The 21533-nt window shown below is 41.3% G+C and overlaps 1 protein-coding gene across 3 annotated transcripts in view; it reads right to left on the bottom strand.

Annotated features, from left to right (window-relative positions):
* KCNIP1 (potassium voltage-gated channel interacting protein 1) overlaps positions 1-21533 on the bottom strand; it is a 272184-nt gene that overhangs the window by 55407 nt on the left and 195244 nt on the right. The window lies entirely within an intron of this gene.

Genomic DNA, 21533 nt, shown 5'->3' with positions numbered 1-21533 from the left:
GCATAAGAGAAACTGGCACATTGTAAGGGAGGAAAGGAAAGGTCTTTCCCCTTCTTAATTCCTTCCCTGCCTCCCCCCATCCCCCCGAACATGCTAGGATATACATAAACACACTTCCCACATACATGTGTTTACCTGTATAAAGCCCAGGACCTACACAGCAATTCTATTTGTAAGCAACAGCCCCAAACTCTGCTCCTCAGGGTTAGCTGCTGGACAGCAAAGAGTGAGTTTCACTGGCATTGAAGACGTTCCCAGCCACCAGTGCGGACCAGCGCTGGCCTGGAACAAGCATCCTTTGGAGGCAGCTAAGGAAGACAGACAGATGCACTTTACATTTGTTAATCTTTGCAATATTTCACCAGGCTGCTGGTAGCACAGCGGGGCTGCTCTCAAGTTAAGTCAATTAAGTATTTCTCTATTATCACCACAGATGAGTAAACACTTGGCAGGTTGAGTGTTTTATCAGGACGGCAGGTGCAAGATTGCAACACCAGTAAAAGCTAGATTTTTCACGCATGACATTAGTGGAAGATGCTGGTATGCCCCATGTGGGATGTTTAGGAGAACAGAGACAGCCAATGGTTTGGGTTTTTTTTTTGTGTTTTTTTTTTTTTGGTTTTTTTTTTTTTTTTTTTTTTTTTTTTTTTTTTTTTTACAGGATTCAGAGGCGTCATTTTCCCCACACTATTCCTGCACTCCCACTCTCTCTCCAGGCAAACAGCAGCTCCCTTTCCCCGCAGTGCTGGATGAGCAGGGCAGGTTGGCTTTCACCCCATCACACTGCTCTCAACCTCTTCTGAGGCTGCCTCTGCCTTAAACTACTGCTGAACTACATCAGGTGCAGAACCTCAACGGGATTTTGTATATCACAGTTACTAAGTGATGAATGCGTGTTGCTCTGAGATGTTCACATTAAAGCCAGGTTGGAGGTGTAGAGTACTCACACACACTCGAGTGATCGAGTCAACAAGTAACAAACACTTTCACTGCATTTGAGCTTTGTTTCTGTATGCAGGTGGCCAAGGAAGAGATCACGCTTGCAAATGCGTTATTCATGAGGGTTTTCTGCCATTGGCATCTACTTATCCAGAGCTCAATGGTGTAGTATCAAAGCCACTTCTATTGATGAATACTTTAAACCAAATAATTGGGTTTTTTTTTGTACTCTGTAGCAGCTGCCACATTAGGTTTTCATTGCCCTGGCTGTATGACTGGCTGTGATGCCACATTATGGTTCATATTTCCCAGATTAACACATTAAGCTTTAAAACTATCAAGAAACTGAAACCACTGCACTGTCAAATCTCTCCCACACAAGGGGACGAGAATTTGAAGGATGAACATGCGATAAACAGACCTCAAACACTTCGATAATTTCTCGGTTTATCATGTCCTCTTTTCCATTAAAAAAAAAAAAATCCAAACACTACTACCACAGCCCCCCCAACCAGCAAACAACCCCACCAACGTTAAATCTGGCCAGGCATATTGACCACCAAAATTCACCAAGTTCCTCCCTATCAATAGAAGAGATGTTTGACAGATTTACTGGCTGCCTCGTAAACTTTGCACTGTCTTCTCAAACTCCCAAGTTCACGGATCTTAAAGAGTGAACAGAATGAAAGAGCCCACCTTACTCACCCTTCATCCCCAGGCACATTATTTATTAACAGATACATCTAATCACAAAGTTTCTTCACAGCAATTCCCTCCTGAATCTACTAATTACCACTGAAAAAGTGAAACTAAAAAACAATGATACGGTGAGCGGCAAAACTCAAGAGACTCAGCTTCCTACAGGTATGCCTTGAAATTCTACAGTTCTCCCACCATAATGTCCCGCCTCTGCATCTTCTAAATCCCTGCAGCAGCAGCAGCAAGAGGCATGGGGAAGGGCATGAAAAACTGGTAGTTCCACTGTTTGTGTTACTGCAATTTATGTCAATTCTAACACTTCTGATTCTTCACGTGTTCCTGATATAAGAAACTGCAAACAAACATTTAGTTTCAGTTCCAAGAGTCCTCATTGCATGAAGACCTCATGCATGCCAGAAGCTCAGAATCCATTAGACAGTTAATCTAATGCTGTCAAAGCCAAAGCTAGATTATTTTTTTTTGAGGTTGACTGTTTTTTTAAACAGACTTGGAGGGAATGCTGAAGGAGAATTTTTCCATTCCAGACCTCCAGGCTGGTTTGAGATCACCCTGAAGCCAACAGTTCTTCCTGGATGCCGTTTCTTCTCCCTTATTTCCCAAAACTTCCCTTCTTCTCATCATTTAGCTTATTCTTCACCTGCTCATTCCTGCCCCAAGAAACAGGATTCCTTATGTTAAGTACATGTTGGTGTCCAGTTGTGCTAACTTTTTATGGAAATTGCTGCTCGTTGCCTCACAGTCAGAGAGCACCAGGTCCCTCCATCCATCCAGCTTGAAAACCACACACTGACCTACCATTATGGTGTACAGTTAAGTAAAGAAAAAAAAAAAGCAGCTTTCTGCTGCTATTTAAACATTCAAATCATCAGAAGTGACTGACTGGAGAGTTGGCTACAGATGCCTTATGAGAGAGCAAATCCTATGGACCCAAATACTCATCTGGTGTTTTTCCCCACTATCAGAACTAATTTAAGTAAAAGATAGCAGCTTTCCTCAAAAGTTTAACATCCCAACTCGGCCCGTTAGTTAGAGCAACACTCACTCTTTACTGTAGCACTGAGCTAACGAGAGAAATTGGTTCTGTGATTTGAACCAAAGGCTACTCAGTTGAGTTCTCCAGTAGAAATCTGCACAGAAATAGAGGATCATCAACTCTTAACAAGAGGCAGAAACATTAATCGATAGTTTATTAGGTATTTTATTTGACTCAGTCCTGGAGCTATAAGGAAAAACCCAAACCAAGCTAAAGTTAAATAAATAGTAGGATTCTGAATTTTTTACTTCTACAGAATAATTATTCTACAGCCTAAAAAACATTCTGCAGACCTGCAGCAGCTTTTGAATCGATGCTTCCCCAACATTCGTAAATCTGCTGCAAAATACATACTGTTATCCTCAGAGAGAGTAGCTCAAGGGAGTAAATTATTTTAACTAGAATCACATATAAAATAAATAGCACAAACTAAAGTGCCTATTTTTTTTTTTACCATAGCCACTGAACAACAGATTTTGTAGAACAGCAACTGGAAGAGCATTTTTCTAGTTATGCACAGACAAGGTTAAGCTCACCAGTGAAGCAGTAAGCATTATTTTTGCAAAATCCTAACCAAAAAGGAATGTAAACAGCCAAATGTTTAAAATACCAGATGTCTTGATAATAGAGATAGATGTTCTTGCTAATGCCTAGTGTACACACCTCTTGCACGCAGGAAAAGGGGTTGAATGCCTCAATTAACTGTGAAAAAAGGTTTATGCTGGGTATGCACAATGTGTGCCCTCCAGGAAAACAAGTAGGAACTTTATAAAGATCAATCAAAATAACATGTAATGAAAAGGACTTTGTGGTAATAAAAGAATCACTATGATGACTCATATAAATGATTTATGTAATCTATAATCAGCTCTTAAAATTGGTTGGGGGAAAATCAGATCATATGAAACTGCAAGAATCACAGCAAAATAGAGAAAAACATTCCCCACCGCAGAGGCTTCTCCTGGTGACCAAGCTGTTGGGAACACATTTACACTTTCGCAGCTTTGTTTTCTCCTCACTTTGTTTTAAAACAAATGCAGCATGACATGTTCTCATTTACCCATACCTTTAAGAAAACTCCAATTGTTTCTATGATTAGCCCGGTATAAAACCCTATATATTAAATTTTTGTCATTTTGATTGAATATTCCTTTGCTTTTGTGTTATGATAAAGAATAAACAGGAACCTGTGATTGATTCTTTTTGTACAGTTCATTATTTCAACTACCTCTAGAACACCTCTGTTTATGGTTTCTGCTGATACTTATAAGTCCTGAACAGTCTCCTCACAAGGCTATTGTCCATAAATCTACTTTCACTGCAGATCTCTGAAGCCCTTCCACTTCTCTTGCGTTTTAGAAATGGCATAATGAGATCATTTGCAGTATCGCAAGTGGCTACGGCATCAAAAGTATTATGTTACTATTCCATGCATATTTATCCAATATGATTTCTTTGGTGCATGCATAAAGTTAATGGGTTTTATCGCTATTTTTATTTTAAGCTAAACAAACCAAAATGAAAACTTTCTCCTGAGAGATTTTAACTTACCTAGTCCCAAGCAATGATGTTAACTGCTGAAATTGCAGCTTTATCAGCTTGCCTTGGTCAGCAGTCATTCATTCATCTGCAGTTCACCCCAGGCGGTTAAACCCCTTTGGTGCTTCTTAGATTTCTCTGGATCTGACTAGCCCTAAGTAATTTGTGCCACCTGCAAACTGCGTGGAGAGAAAGTGATTGACAACTGTGGCTACAATTTCAGAAAACTTATGCTATGAGTAAATTAGCAAATCTGATATTTAAGTAATTGATGGTTTAGGGCCTCCCCCTAAAGTACGGGGAATCTCCAGTTCTCCTCTGACAGCTTGTCGGTGACAATGAGCTCAGGTCCCTTCCCATTTGCATCACTACAACTCCGCTGTGACCTCTCTGCCTGCAAATTAATTTAGCTTCATATCACACTTGTGTTTCCCAGCAGTTATTCACCAGCTAGGAACATTTTTGGAAGTCCTGGCTAATTACCAGTTATTATTTGTACCACTAGAGATACATTCTGTACAATGCCAGGTGAACCACAAACGCCTCCTTAGTTGGTTTGCATAATAGAGAAATTTGGATGCTTTTCTATTAGTGCTGCGCAGGGAATAAGGAGCTCAGTTCCTCAGTCTGCCATTTCCTCACGTGAGGGTGCAGGAGAATAACCGGCAGATGAACCCTTGTCCTGACGTGATGTGAATTGTTCTGTTAGAAGAACACCAAAAGTTTCCCCTGAAGTTCAGTTCTTCTGATTCCTGTGAAGGAGCTACTGTCTTTGCTCTACTAATGTCTCCCACCTTTCTGGCAATAGTATCGTGTTGTTGGGTCCGAGGACCCATGGAGAATTTATGCAGAGATGGAGGAGGACCCCACACATTTTCCCCTTGAAGAGGACTGTCTTGAGCTCGTGACTCCCAGCCTTCTGTGAGTCTGTCAGCACAATTCACATTGCCAACTTTTTCAAAGATATTCCTACATTTTTCAGATTCCAGAAATCTGATACACCTGTACTGACTTTCTAGGCCAGTTGGGGGCAAAGACGAGCACATCCTACCTCAAACAGCTGAACAGAGGAATTTGCTTTGCTCTGGCCCTCATGATGGCAAAGGCTGGTGAGCATTAATGATGCACACACAGACCAAAGTTAAAGCAAGCTTCCTGCCCAGCTACAACCATAAAACCACCAGCAATTAATGAAGAAATCGTATAACCTTGGAGGTCTAACTTGAACCACAGTTTATATGCACGTTGTCTGAAACTAGGTAGTATACAATTGAGGCAATATGTAATTAATAAAAGGGTAATAAGGACCTCTCCCACTATTAAATATCATTGACAGGAATTCAGACAGGCTCTATTACATTTTTTCCTTCTATTTAACTGTTTTTCACCTATTTCTCTAGGTTTTTCTTTGTAAACCAACATAGTTGCACAAACCACAGCAGCAAAACCAAAACCAGCAGCCTCCAAGATCACAGATCACGATCAGAAGTTGCACAAGTGCAACAGCTGCTATCAGGACTGATGCAAGAGCACTCTTCTCATCAACAAATATGCATAAGCGAGAGCAGTAAAGAGCAGCCAGAAGCAGCTGTTAAAAACCACGATCGCCAGAAGATAGCTGTGCTCTGCAGTAGCAGTTTCTTGCTTACTGGGTTTCTGCCACAAGCAAGACGAGACATGACCCCTCGCTTGTGGCCCTGGCAATTACTCTTCAGGTTCTGGAAACAGTTCAGAGGCATAAAGCTAAAAGCCTCCGCTATCAAGTCAGGCTGCAGCGATTTTCTCTTCGCAGGTGGAATTCCAGCCCCGACCCCAGGCATCAGCTTGTTACAGCTTCATTCCAGTGTTAATATCAGTGATGATTAACGATGCAGAACCTCTGCACTCAGACTTTTTTCCTGATGGACTTTGTTTTTGCAGATTCATCCTGAGTTAGGTATACAAGAATAACAATGAGCAGGTAGGGATTTTCCCCCCCACCTCAAAGACTCAGATCATCATAACATTACATCACAGAAAACTGATGCAGGATGAATCACAGGTTAAAACTAAAATTAAACTTGCTTAACATCAGTCAAACTCAGTTATTTGATATAAGTGCATTTCTTATTTACAGTTTTTACAACAGCAAGTGTCTCGCCTTTCCAATGCATGTCAGCTTGCTGATAACTGCTAAGATGTTCCTTTTGACCAGGTCTGTTGCATATTCCAACTTTACTGGTAAAGGAAAAGACCTCAAGGGATAAACCCAGTGAAACCATTCAGCACAACATATGCTTTACTACTCTGCCACTCCTCTCCCTGATGGATCTTCTCATGACATGAGTCACAGCAGGAGAATAGGGAGCTGGCTATTGGGGGTTTTCACTAATATTATGTGAATCTACTGGTGTCTCTAGGCATGTCACAATTTTACAGGAACATGAGTTGCAAGGAATACCAGATATCATCTATTCCAACTTGCTGCCCAGAATAAGAGCTGCCTCACTGTCAGCACAACACTTGCCAAACTAGTCAAGACTTTAAGACCTCCAAGGATAGCGAGCCCACTGCCTCTCCGAGACAGCTTCTCACTCCAGTGGTTCACCACACTCTAGGGAAGAGGTTTCTCCTAACGTTCAATCTAAATCTATCAAGCTTGTAGCCGCTGCCTCTTCCGTTACAAAAATACAGAAGTTTCAACAGTGCATGCATAGGGTCACCAATAAGCCACAAGCCTTCCTCCAAGCTGTCCAGCTTTTGACCACAGGAAAAGACATAGGGGCTGCTCTTTGCAAGGCAGCATGTAAACCCTATGTTTTTGAGTGTGTTCTTTAGAGAAAGCCCTTGAACACTGACCCAGTCACTTTGCTACAGTCTGTTCCTCTCCACTGCTGCCATGCAAAACCTTTTAATATTCCAAGATAGGCTAGACTACAGGCCAAGAGCACAGGCTCTTCCCCATCTTGTGAAAGCACTTTCAATTAAGATGCACAGAATTTAGTTTCCTAAATCAGTGGGTCGGTCATAAAGTTATCTATTATTTCATGGTTCAGACTGTAAAGTGCATAGAAGGGAGCATTTTCTGAGGGGGAAACATCAAGGCTATCTTCCAGTGCAGTCTGATCAGCAAGCAAGGAAAGTGCTGGTTTGGATTGTAGCTCTGAGGGTTGCACATCTGACTGCAGAATAGGATTAGAAATATCAGGAGCTGTAAAATATACTTTGGCAACGTTTCACACATTGCCCGGCTGCTCAAGGCTTCGTACGTGGTTCAGTCCGTAAGAGCACACAGTGACAGCAGGGTGGCTTTGCACCTTTAAGATCAGGGGGATTCTGCAGCAGTCTTGAGGGCAACAGAATCCAGGTAATCATGAAAAGACAGTAAAGAAATTCCGGTTTTGAAACTCGGAGGTTTGTAAGAACAGTTGCGAATTTGGAGAATGAAGAAGAATGCCGGGAAGCCTGGACTTCTCATGAGCAGTTTGCATCCCTCTTGAAAAGCCATGGGACTACACTGAGTGCCATCTCTGTTGGTGACACCTGTGCCAAGCAGATGATTAGCAACTCATTTCTTTGTCTCATTGAAGGCCTATGTAGTTATTTAAGGAGCATACAAAGGAATATGACCGCGTTTCCCACTGTTCTACTATGGTAACACATGGAATTTAGTCAGCCATACAGTTATCGCAGCTCCGCTGGTCTCCAGTCAAGACATAGGCTTCTCCCCCTTATTTACCCGTTTCCCTTTATTTTTAAGTACTGAGCTAAAGAATCAGTCTGGTGCATTTTTCCTCATGCTCTAGTGGAATATTAACCTATGCTGTTACTCTTGTGTGAGAATTATGCAAAATATTGCCCAGTAAAGATAATCTCATACGTTTTTCTTAGTTACAACATATATATTACAGAGCTAAGCACTGAACAACACTCTCCACTTGAAGAATACTGTTCCTTTGCCTGTTATATTAACCCATGTTTTCTCAGCACTTTGCATGCTGTTCTGGATTTTTTACTTTTAAGTGGCCTCAAGCAATGAATACATGCACAAGGTTTTCTAAATAAGCCTGTACTTCTTTCATTTACTCATCTGTTGTATGAGGAAATACCTTTAAACATTCTCTGTGCCTCTTTAATGGCATCTCATCTTCATTGTACCATCTGTGCATTACTTGCACTTAAGTTTTTATTTTATCATCTGTAATTTTTATTTCTGTTCTCCTGCTAGCTTGAAAGATTTAATTTAATTAGTTATTTGCATAATTATCCTGCAAAAGATATTGCCACAAAAATAAGTTACTACTAGATCAGAGTAATAAATTAATGAAGGAATTATGAAACTGTACAAAACTCACCGTATTTTAGATACCTCACAGTGGATCATGAATTAGTGCAAAACTGGTTTAGATATATCATAGTCTCAAATCACATCATCCTTAAAATATTTGGAAACCTGGGCCAAATAGCAAAACTCTCAGCAATTAATGCTTTTCAATGAAACAGAAACCCAGAACAAAAAGGTCAATTTATAAAGCCAATGTCTGAAGTTAAACTTTCTCCATTAATAATAAGTTTGTAAAGTATAACATAGGTAAAACTAAAAAAAAAAAATCCATTTTATGCTGTGGTTCTCAATGCACAGAAAGTAGGAGAATTTTCGAGGGTGCTGTGAAAAACAGGCTGGTTTTGCTTCTGCCAGCACAGCTCCAACTCTCAGATGCATGACAGCAGTTTCACGTAACTTGCACTGAGCACGGGGCCAGCTCTCCAGAATTGACCAGGTCGCCTCTGATTTAGGAATTATGGTTTGACTGCTCCTCTAGTGGCACCACTATTTAAATGCTGCTCTGGGCACAGCACAGATAAGCTGCCATTCATGGAAACATGAACATTTGACCAACAAAGCACTCGAAGAGCTGTAATACAGGTGCGCATGAGAGAAACCATACTCAAGATGTTAAAGCTAGTCTAAAGTAGCCTGAGATAATTAGCCTCCTTCAAGCCTTTTCCCTTATGTGTATCTAAAAATACTCCATTACCAATCAAGCTGGACATCGGTGATGGAGCCAGCATCCTACTCACTGCCACATTGCTCCTACCAGTCATACAGCAGAGAAGAAAAAAAGGAAAATAATACGGCAACAGCATATACTGTCTGTCCAGGGAACTGCAAGGACAACAAGGGAAAGAGAGTCAACCTCAGAGATAACTCCTTCAAGAAAATCAGGAAGAAAAGTAAAATGCTGAAAGTACATCAAAAGATATGAGATGCATGGAAAAAAGCAGTGAGGAAAATGAAGGTGCCAGGGGTTTTCTGCAAGCAGATTTACATTCAGAACTTAAGCTGAAATTCAAGGGCAAAAGCAAACTGAAGTAGATTTATGACTATAATGTCACATCTGGGAAAGGGCAGCACAGGTAAAAGAATGATTTGTATACAGCACACCCCCGGTCTGTAAATATTCATATTTGGGGCACACCATGTATCATACACACTTCAGGAGTTAGAGTACTCCCCCAACAATTCACAATACTCTTGAATAACTACATGTATTCCAGTTGCATTTCCATGGTTGAAGATGATATCAGAATATAGCTGGGGGGAGGGGAAGGTGAATTTCTTCAGAGGCTTCCACATGTGCAAGCCAAAGCCTAAATATTTTCCAAGAAAGTATAAGCCACTTGAGAGTCAGCTCTCGATAAAAGAACCATTCATCTGCATGAGAAAGTCCATTGGATCTTATCGCAGAATCATAGAATGGCACAGGCTGGAAGGGAGCTTAGAGATCATCTAATCCAGCCTCCCTGTCATGGGCAGGGACACCTCTCAACTACATCAGGCTACTCAGGGCTCCATCCAACCTGGCCTTGAACACCTCCAGGGAGGGGGCATCCACAACTTCTCTGGGCAATTTATTCCACAGTCTTACCACCCTCGTACTGAAGAATTTCTTCCTAAGATCTAATCTAAATCTGTTCTCCTTCAACTTAAACCCATTTCCTCTTGTCCTATCAGCGGACACTCTTGTAAAAAGTCCCTCCCCAGCCTTCCTGTAGGTTCCCTTCAGGTATTGGAAGGCAGCTATTAGGTCCCCCTGAAGTCTTCTCTTTTCAAGGCTGAACAATCAAGCAAAAGGGCTGCGTATCTCTTGGGCTAGTTCCAGGGTCAAATGGGCCAAAACCAGGCTCCAGTAAAGAGGGCCAGAGTTCAGTGCATTTCAGAAGCGCTGGACCTTGGAACTGCAGGGTTTCTTCCAACGTCTACAGAAGAACGGCAATCCATAGGCTCCTGCCACAGAGCTCTCCAGGGACAGCTCCTGCACTGCTGGGCAATGCTAACATTGGTGCTGTGAGCCAAACAGTTCACCGTGTGTGTGTGTCTACATACATATAAAAACTTACACATGATCTTATGTATCATTTGTACTGTGCCATTTCGTAACGAAAACCAAATACACGGCATGCAGGGTATGAAGATGGAAGGCCAAATCCCATTGTGAATCGTGCTGGGCCAGTTCCAGTGTCAAACTAAATTTTGGTCAGTTCAAGCACAAGATGATTATTGCTTTTCAGAACATTATAACAACTATCCAAAGAGCTTTTTAAGGAAAAGTTGAGGAATATGTCCATATCGATTAACTAAGATATTTTCATAATGGTCCATAGCATTCATTGGAGATTTTAATAAACCTCTGGCTCTACTTAAATATTCCTGCCAATTTGCTGATTGGAACATATTCTAATTAAAGGAAGAGAGTCTGATAGAGGACACTGCTTTGCCCTCCCTCTCAGCAATTTAATTAAACCGCAGCTTATTAATTGCAAGGTACATTCTGTGAAAAAAGTGCAATGCTTAATTGCCATTATTAAACTAGATATCAGCTTGGATACATCATGGACGCTTCGTTGCTGCTCAAATACATCACAGCTCAGGCCTACAGGGTAATATATTTAGATGAAATGAAAGGGTATCTCCGTTGTTGGTACCTCTTCTACTCAGAGCTCTTTCAGGCAAATAAACCCAGAACCTAGCAATGATGCCAAATTATGTCCGGAGGTATTGGAGATGATAGTTTAGTTAATCTAAAACATAAAACACACTTCAGTATGTTGAAAAATTATTGGCTGGAGCTTTCTCTATCCTTAAGCATTTTACATTCACAGTGAGCAGCTAATTACAAGTAACTCTTTTGTTAATCATCAGGAAACCATGCACTACAATAAACTTGTTTTCATGTAAGATTTATCATCCAGTTGCAGCTTAAAAGTTTTGAAGAAAAGTATTGAAATTAATTCTAGAGATATATCTCTAGATATATCTCTGCCATTTCCAGAGAGAAAACAAAACAAAACAGATGGCACAACATCCAAGCACTTAACTCTTTCCTCAGTAAGGAAGTACTGAGCAGTATCCAATTTCCAGCTCAACTTGAAAATCAAAGGACCCATCTCTGCAGAAGAACAAAAGCACACAGGAAAAACATTTGGGAAATGAAAGCAGGCAGACGATCTTCCAATTCTGGCAGATCATGAAATCAGTCTGTCACGTTAGGCTTCTCAGAGAGAACTACAGTACTTTGGTGATGTAAATTTAACCATTTAAGGAACGATATAAAGGTTTAGTTTGCTTGAGGGAAGCTAGATGATCTATGCTGAGAAAACATCCTATTTTCTGTCCTGTATTCCCACTGTTTTTTGTAATATTCCGTTATCAGAAAGCCAGCCTTTACAGCCTACAAGTGAACTGGAACAGAGGCTCAGCTGGCACAATTAGCATCTTTCTACGTAGTTTTGCCATTTCATCTTACAGGCTACTTACAAGAACGACTGTTTTTAACTTAAAAACAAATATGTGCATCTGTATCTTCAGGCGTCATGGAAAATTCCATACATCGTGATTACTTTTTTTGGAAAAAAAGTACATAAGTATGTCTGTGAATATGTGAAGCTTTATGAGCCTGAAAACTGTTTGTGGGACTCTTAAATCATTCAGTTCCACCAAGTGCACTAATCCTGATTCAGTTGCTAGCTCTGGTATCGTCAAAACAGGAAAGTGGCAAAACACTTGATTTCATGCCTAAGCACACAGGCACATCGACATGGATTCTGCTAAATAATTGTTCTGAACAGGAAGGAATTTTCTAGTGTCCAGTTTGTTGCCCAGATTGAAAAGCTACAATCCTTTGAGGTAACATGCACAAAATTTTGATTCCTGTGTATTTCTCCAGAATACCAAAGTAGGTAGTCCATAGCTGTCAGGATATAAACACCAGCAAAAATTAATACTTGGGTTTCTTCAGACCTGGGTAATAAGCTATTTACCGGTGGGGGACATATCTATATACCTATCTCTTCCTGAACAACGGAAGTATATGGAGAGTCAGTTAAGAGAGAAACAGCATCTTCTCAAATAACAATCTCAAATCTAGTAAGAAATCCACTGTTATAACTCTAGAAAGAGCAGGGGAAGTTAGCATATTTATTCAATACACTCAGTTCAGTTTACACAGTAATTGTGCTCGGAGGGGGCATTAGACAGTGCACAGACTTGGAAATGCCACACAACAGCCTTAAACTTAAAGTGTCAGCTGAGGTTTCTGGTTGTCACTTGTTTATGGTGGTGTTAACTGCACAGTCAACTGACTTTAATGGAACAATGTCATTTCAGGCTTTGCTTTGGCCTCTGCTACAGCCCCAAAGCACAGAGACACAGGAACTAACCGTGCAACAAAAGCTGAACCAACACATTTTAAACAGGGGCTTTACTTGAAAGGAAAGCTGTGCCATACACAGGTGAAAGACTGCACCTTGCATCGTGATGAATTGCCAAAGCTGAGCGTGAGCCTTCACAGGAGCAACTTCAACACCTCTCTCCCTCAGTGGGCTGAAAGGGAAGGATGCAGACTCCCACACTCAGAGCCAGGCCGCAGCAGAGCAGGACAAACTCTTCATGCTTTGTATCACAGACATACACAAATGAATCACAAGGGCATCAGAGGCCCCACTGCAACTTGGTGGGGGCTGGCTGCATATAACCAGAACTGCAGTATGACCTGGATGGAAGGTACATGAAGTCTTTTTCGGCATACCTGGATTCTGCCTGACTATCCATAAACCCCTTGTACTAACAGTTTGGCATTAGGGGTAGTGCTCTGTTTCTATCCCCTTTATTTTTCCTCTTGGGCACATCTAAGTCAACACCACTTTGATACCGGAACTCCTTGATGTTCAGTCTTGCCTGGCTGAAATGTCCTGCATCACTGCCATTATGGTACTCCTCAGTTACTGCCGCGTTATCACTCACACGTTGCTTCATTCCATTAACAGCATTTAAACAATAGGTGGTCAGTGTCAGCCCCTGCTTGCCCCTAACGGAGTCACAAAAAGAGAGAAAAGGTGGATGCTAGCCCCATACTTTGGAAACCTGGTCACTCTGCTGGGGAGAAGTTGTGAAACCACGGCCAAGTCACAGACACCGAGATGCCCCAGTGTGTTTGAGGGCTCAGAAAGGAGGTGCAGAACCACCCCGAGCTCTGTGCCTCGCTCCCCCTTTTGCCAGCAGGCTAATAGCACTGCCTCAGAGGGCTCCTACGAGAACAAGCATGCTAAGTGCTGTGAAACACTAGGAAGTTACGGGATAGGAGCATTTAGAGAGTCCTGAAGCAGGACTAATGAGGTGACACACGGGTAGAGGAAAGGTCAATGTGAAACAGAATTCAACAAACTGAAGCCATGAAACATCCACTGGTATCAACGTAGGCCTTAGCCCCCAAAAATAACTATGTCACAAAATCTTAATAATCTCTTTAGAAGAATTTCAGCATCTCAGAGCTCAGAAAACCCCTGCTGTTTCCTCACAAGCAGCCAAGAACACTTGTCTTCCAGGCAGTCATTTGGGATAAGACTAGATCCCTTCCCTAGGTCTCCTTGGCATAATTTTGAAGAAAGTTTCTTGAAAAATAGTTCTGCCCTGCTCTGCCAGCAGGCAGGCAACAAATATATTTTCAACTCACTCCATTTCGGAGCCTGCCCAAACCGGGGTCCCCTTTGTGAAATGGTGCTCAGTAAGAGATCGGCTGCCAGGCATGTTGTGATGTGGGTTTGCTGTGACTTCAGGGGAAGCATAGACCAACATTTCCATTTTAATAAAGAAATCAGTTACGAAAGATGCCATCAGGGAAGGTAGTGCCAGTAATGGGGAATTAACAAGTTCCTGTAATTAGCCAATTAATTATCTTGAATATAATTCATTAAGAAGTTGCATGTTCTCACTTCATTTGTTTCTCCTACTGGCCTCTGTTTTCCAGCTAATTCTAATTCTAATTGCAGGAAAAGGTAGGACAGGTAAGAACCAGCAAGAGAAGTCCAGTTCAACTGCTGTGCAGTCTCCAGGCATGTTCTGAAGCTGACCCACACTGTACAGTCATCCCTGCTCTGAGGAAAGCTGGAGAGACTCAGCAGTTGGCAAGTTTGTCCAGAGCCAGCTGACATTACACTACATGTGCACAATTTTAAGCAGGAGTCTGAACATGATATTGAACTATTGATGAACTCACCCAGATCAAGGCAACACCTGGCAGCATAAACCCTCTGTGCAGAGTAATCTTTGTGTATCAAAACATTCAGGATGCACTACCTAGAGGTGTCTTACACAGCTTCTCCAAGACCCTGCTCTGCCAACACAGTGTATACTCAATACTCAGCAAAAATCAGCCAAGACAGAGACAAGCAAAGGAAGCCTCAAGTCACACCTTTCTACCTGCCTATCACTGGATACAAGCTCAAATATTAAAGCCTGATGTTTTCAAAGAGTCTAAGGAGAGCAACACTTCAGCTCTGCCTGAGAACCACTGATGGAGAGGGAGTGCTGAATTCCCCTTCACAGCAATTTTTCTTTCTAAGTTATCAGCTCAGCTCTCTGCCTCCATTCTTTCTCAGCATTAAAGAGAAGGAAAAACACAAAATGCTGGTTTTGCTTTAATTTCTGCTTATAAATCAAGCCAGAAATCTGTCTTAGCCTCTATCTGTTAATGAGGAAAACATTCCCTGGCTGTATTCTGAACAGGCACTGCAATTCAATTTTCTTTTAGTATAAGATTATTTCTTGAGAAGCAAAGCTGACTGAAAGGTCTCCGTTTCCCAGACATAACGAAATGGAAATAAATCCTGAGAACTTCCCTTTTGTAGTATGTGGATATTTTTTTCCAATTCTAGATTATATGGTTTGTAGACAATGTTGCTTAAATGGGCTTTAAATTTATATGGTGCGTAAAAACTTACCAAATGTCTGAAAAATGGGAGAAGATGTCTGTGCAACCTATAAACAAGTAGCTGCCAAAGAAAAAATGGGCAAATTCTTGAGGTTGAAATTATTTTTATGTAAATACCAACCAGGAGATAATTAATACTAATACTATAGACCTTTCACCTATAGTTTTGGAATATTAAAAAAAAACCCACACCCTAATAAGGAAACAGAGAGAAAGCAAGAGAACATTTCCCAGAGTGCTGAAGGGAAGCCAGGGCCAGAGGTCAGGTTTCCTGAGTTTTGAGGCAGCTTCGTTTGGTACACTGTCTTTTCTGCTGTCTTACCTGAACCCCTTAATTCAAATTATTCATGCTTAGGTTCATACACAACTTTGCCTTCATTTTGTTCACTCCTAATTTTAATACTGTTTTGAATTAGTTGTTCACTAAAGTCTATTTCTCTTTTGTTCCTAAATCCATTCAAAATCACTGATTTGAAAACTTCACTATTCCTTGGCTGCTGTTGAACAGTCCTATCCTTTAGAAAGCTTCAAAGCAGAAGAGAGAAGAATGCAAGGGGGGGCTGGGAGGGACATGGGATACGGACACAAGAGACAGGAGGAAATAATGCAAACTGAATGATAAATCAAGACTAAAAAGGAAATAAGAGAAACATCAGATAAAAGCCAGTTTACCCATGCCATATGGGCCAAACTTATGTCAATTATTCTTAAAAGCCTAAACAGAGATGCCTCCCTTTGTTACGATAAATGTGTCAATTTACTGTACCAACCTTGAGGAAAAATGCATTTCAAAGTCAGAGAAAAACATTAAAAATAAGGAGCCTACCATAGCCTCAACAAGCAGCTCAAAACCCAGGATGGATCTAAAGCATTTATCTACATCCAAATATTGCTGGAGGTAGGAGGAGTACAGCCTAATGCCAAATCCTCCTCGTTTAAATCTGCAGTTACCCAAAAAGAGCAATTCTGTTACGCCTGCAGATGGCACTGGGCACAGACAAAGACAAAGCAGAGGCCAGTAGCAGGTTGTCCCAGTAGGATTTCGTCTCAAGGAGCAATTTCATAAGCCCATTTGAAATTCTGCTGAACAAAGACCACTCTTGGACTTAAAACTGAGCAAGACACAGGCAGACTGCAGCTCATTAAAACTCACAGGGCAACTCTTGAGGCCCTTTGCTTTTACTCAAGCAAATACCCGTGAAGCCATTCTGATTTTACAGAGAGAAAAAACATGACAATCATGGGGGGGGAAAAAACCAAACAAAACCACAAACAACAAAAAACCCCACTGAAGCACTAAGGCTGTAGACTGTTGAAAGGGAAATAAACACTGAAGGAGAAAGCAGTATTATACTTGTAGCTCATGGCTGAGTATTTTGTTTGTTGAGCTAATGCAACACCCACAAATTCTTCTCTCAACAATAAAAGGTTTAACTTCACTGGGAAGCTACTTGTTTGAGTGAAAAAAAGTAAAGAGAATTTGCAAATTCTATTTTCTCTTCAAAAGACTCTTCTGGAGTGAACTCTGGTACAATACAGGAAAAGCCAGGATAAGTGGATTAGCAATAACGATTCCTTTAGCACCAATGACAAGCACGTACAGTGTTTGTGCCGACACACATCACCCAGAGAGCCGACAGCGAGCTCGCGTCCTTTCAGAGGAAGACTGAGACAACTAACACTTCAGCAGAATAAACAGGCTGTCTTAAAAGACAAACTTTTGTACAAACTACTGGATATTGCATCTCCTTTGGTTGTTTCCTTCCCTTGGGAGCAGCAGCAAGGGCAGTCAGAGGGTGAAACCAATAGAGAGCAACAATTGTGCCGGGTGGGAAACGTGCCGAGGGGACCATTGAGACAGCACAAAGTACGTGCCTGAGAACAGGCAGAAGGGGATTTTACCTCCCATCTCAAACATCAGAGTTAGTTTTCTAACCCCTGAGGAACTGTTCAGGAGAACTGTCATGCTTTATACCAAATATACCAGACCAGTCATGCCTGTGGGGTTTAAAATGGCAGATATGAATTGGAGGAAATTTAGCAAAAAAAAAAAAACCCCAAGCGTACTTGTTAGGTACATCGACAAGGTTTCTCTTGTCTACTTTTTATCCAATAAGAATATTAGAGAGAGAACACACATTATAAAGATAATCCAACTGGGTATTCTCAGCATTGTCACAATGAAGTCTAAAAACCAGTCACTTTGTTTATACTGATTCCGAATTTCCTGTCTCCCGAACTATCCATACACATGGAGATGGAATAGTTATTTCTGCTCTGACATTGGTTACACCCATTCAATGCAGAAGTTCAATAACATATTTGGAAAGGAGTAAGTCACCTCTGGGACAGAAGAACATTATTCTCTTGCCTTCATTCCTGAACCTGCATGTATTATTGGGTACCCTCAACAAAAAAGTAGATTTAAACAGATGAAGTTATTTACTTAAAAGGAATCAGACCTACTCTCCCAGGCCCAGCCCCCTCTAGAAGTCTGGATTTTAAGTGAAATCTATTCCACAGTCTCGTGGCTTTCATCACTGAACTTCAACTAGAGCTTCAGAAGCATGCAGTAAAGTTGTATACATACCTCTAAGTTGTTCATTTTAAACCACACTAAATACTGCTTAAGCTATAGGGATTTTAAGCCCCCGTTACATTGAGCTGGACTGTTGCCTAACGCCAGCTAATGTACTCTTTGTAAAAGGTATTTTAAGTTCCTTTCCAAAACCACTTTTTGCTGGTACTGTAATAGAGACCTTGAAAAGCTACACATAAGACACCTGGATATTATGCCATCAGGATTTACTCAATAATGCATAAGACAGAAAATTTTTGTGTATCTTGGTTCTCAGAACTCTGCTGGATCACTTTTCTAAGGTCACCACCTTGTAATCACCACCTGGAATGACAGCATTGCCTGCAGTGTTTTTCCTTCCAGGTCTTATAAGTCATTCCCCTCATGTTTTCCTTTACTAGCCTAGAAAAAAAGAATTGGCCTGTTCCAAGAAGGGTTTCTTTTACCAGTACATCCTATGCTAAATTCTCAGGCAACGATATTTTACTTCAGCAGCTTTACATCAACCCATAAACCCAGAAAACTCTCTATATAATCAAGAGCATAAAAAGGCAGTTACAAATAGACAAGAGTGCTAATGTTTCTGAAGTGATGAGCTCCAAGGAAGTAATTTGAAATACATAATTTCTCACTGCTCAGGAAAAAGCAACAATTTTAAATTGACAGAGGTAGGCAATCTGTAACAATAAGGAGCATTTACATTTGGTGGTCTATCCAGAAAACCATTCAAGGGCAGGCACTTTATAAGAATTTTTCATGAACTATGTCCAGCATCAATAGAAACGGACAATTAATTAACATGTATTTGGAAAGCAATGCTTATTCTTTTGCACAGCGAATTTTTAAAGTTCTACATAGAGATAAAAAGCTCGGTATAGCAGATTTAATAACCTTTGCTCAGATACATTATAAAGCTACTTAATATCTGCCATTCAGGTAATTATTGGAGGTTTGCCATATCTGTTACTGTCTCCAGGCCAAGACAAGAGGAAAAAGAGAGGGGAAAAAAAAAAAACAACAGGAGGGGAACTTAATGGATCCAGCCAAGGAGCTTTTCTCAGTAATTATGCCTGATTGGAAAATTGTCTGCTTCAAAGAACAGAAACCTGAAGCTTTATTAGTAATGAGAGATCTCAAGTTTCTAATTAACTGAAAAGTACCACACATTTCAAATCGTACGTTCTTCTCACACGTAAGCCCCTGTTTTCAAATTACTCTCTGAAGGACTAATTTGTGCATGACATGAAGCAGAGGGGGATGGGGACTTTCGAAAATAAAATAAAATAAATCCAGTGCTTCAGGAAACACAGTTTGGCTCGTCTAGAAATCAGGCTGTTTAAGTGACCAGCTAACTACCCTGAACCTGCCCAAATTCAAGTGCCCATGTATCCCAGGCTCACTGCAAAGCAAACCAGGAAAACTATTTGAATAACATATTTTTCTACGTGAGTAATAAGCTCGAGCTGCACAAAGCTGGGGAAGAAACCTGCATGGCAGAGGGCTAACTGCTGTGCAGGTTATCTTCACCTGCGCATCAACACCCCTTCCCCAGGGACGTCTGGAAAAGCATGTCACCTTCCTTAAGAAGTAATTCTGTTCTTACAGTTTTCCTGCTCTGTGCACTGGGAATACACATTGAGAGTTTCCAGCTGAAGCCAGAAGGCCCACAAGTGAGAAACCTACTGCAAACACCCACCATATACGAGCCTCTGCCCACAGATGCCCAATCCAGCACAAAAATTTATCCTTACCCTTGATTTCTGTGTGCCAAGAGCTATCCTTCGCTTTCACTTGAGGCTGTCAAGGCAGAGCTAAAGGACAGGACCTGGAGGTCTCCACAGAACTAAGGTATCTGGAGGACCCCTGAACTCACTGGGGACAGGACATCACATGTGCTTCAAACAGACCTATTTCCAAGTACCTGGTTGTGAAACACAATACTTGGTGGTCAATTTGCATTTGGCAGCCTCAGCATCACCTTCAACTGAAGCAACAGTCCTTGCACCGATTCACATGATGTCCTAACTCGATCTAGTTCTCAGTTTTTCAATTTCTATCTCATTTTGCAGGTTATTAGGACACCGTCTGCCAGCATTAGAAATGGCAGAAAAGACATTACTTACTTTCTCCTGCTAGATAAGACTTCATGGAGAAAGCAGTTTCACCAACGAGGAATTGAGAGGAAATAGAGGTCAATGCTTCCTGTTGAGCTGGGCTGCTCACTGCGTCCCAAGCGATGAGTTCAGCCCATTAGCACAGGAGAAAAGTTCCATACTGCTTTCAGTTAGTGACCTATGCTAATGGGCCAGGCACATATTTCAGAGCCAAGCAGTTCATCCTGTTCCAGGTGAAGAGAACATCTTCCCATGGCATCTCCCTGCAGTCTGGCAGCACAGGGCACACACACTCTCTGCTTGCGACACCGGCACTATTCGCACACTGGTATCTGGTTAGCAAAGCTCTGTACGGCACTGGCCACACATGCCCTGCTGTGCTAGACAGTTCCCAAGGGGTTTCAAAAGATGCTGCACCTACTCACTGCTGATGCTGACAACAGAAACTGCTTGAAAATTGATGCCAGAGTCGTGGCAGATCTGAGAGACAGACAAAACGTAAAGCAAGTGCACCTGTTGGACATGGAGCACAGAGCTGACACCGCTTCTGAAGTGACATGCTACACTTCTGTGCAAAACAATAGAAAAAAAGTGGCGTGAAAGGGGTGGCACCAAGGTCAACCTAAGCTGGAATCACAACTGGATACCAGTAACAAAGGGATAGAACAATGCAGTTTTGAATCCCAAAAGGGGAAACAAAGACCCACTCCTACTTCTTTAGAGCGGAGGAAAAAAACAGTAACAAAAATCAGGGTAGGAAGACTGAACCCAAGATCCTCATAAATGAGAGTCTATGGACTTAACCGTAGATGAAAACAAGACTGCTTGTTTCTGCAAATCCATACAAGAGAATGAGGATTGTCAAAGACTAACTGAACATGACTGGATTTAGATTAGAAAATTCCATATGCATTTGAAATTCTGGATTACATTAACAACTGAAATTGTAGTTACAATGTTGGCTGGGAAGGAAATTATGAAAGACTACTCACTCCCTAAGCATTTTGAAGTAGCTGCTGTGTGCTTAGTCTCTTGCAACATGACACTAAGACAGACACTTCTGCAAGACTCCAGGGCTCCAAGTGATCACTGAAGGACACAATTCTTCCACTGTCCTAAAAAAATCTGACAATTCACTGCTGCAAGGCTAATTGCCTGTCCTTTCAGAGATTGTCATCAATCTGCCACAGGGTCATAAGTAATTCTTTCTTTTTGGAGAGCAGCTGTAACACACAATTTCTCCTCCAAGCTAGACAGCATTGTTATTTAGATATGATATTTTTTCAGATCTTATGCAAGAGCTCTGAGGGGACCATAAACCACATGTACAGTTCAGCTTCAGTCTGACTTTACAAGGTTTA

Source organism: Tauraco erythrolophus, chromosome 16 (assembly GCF_009769465.1).
Source record: "Tauraco erythrolophus isolate bTauEry1 chromosome 16, bTauEry1.pri, whole genome shotgun sequence".
NCBI lineage: Eukaryota > Metazoa > Chordata > Aves > Musophagiformes > Musophagidae > Tauraco > Tauraco erythrolophus.
This window is presented reverse-complemented; position numbering and strand designations above follow the sequence as displayed.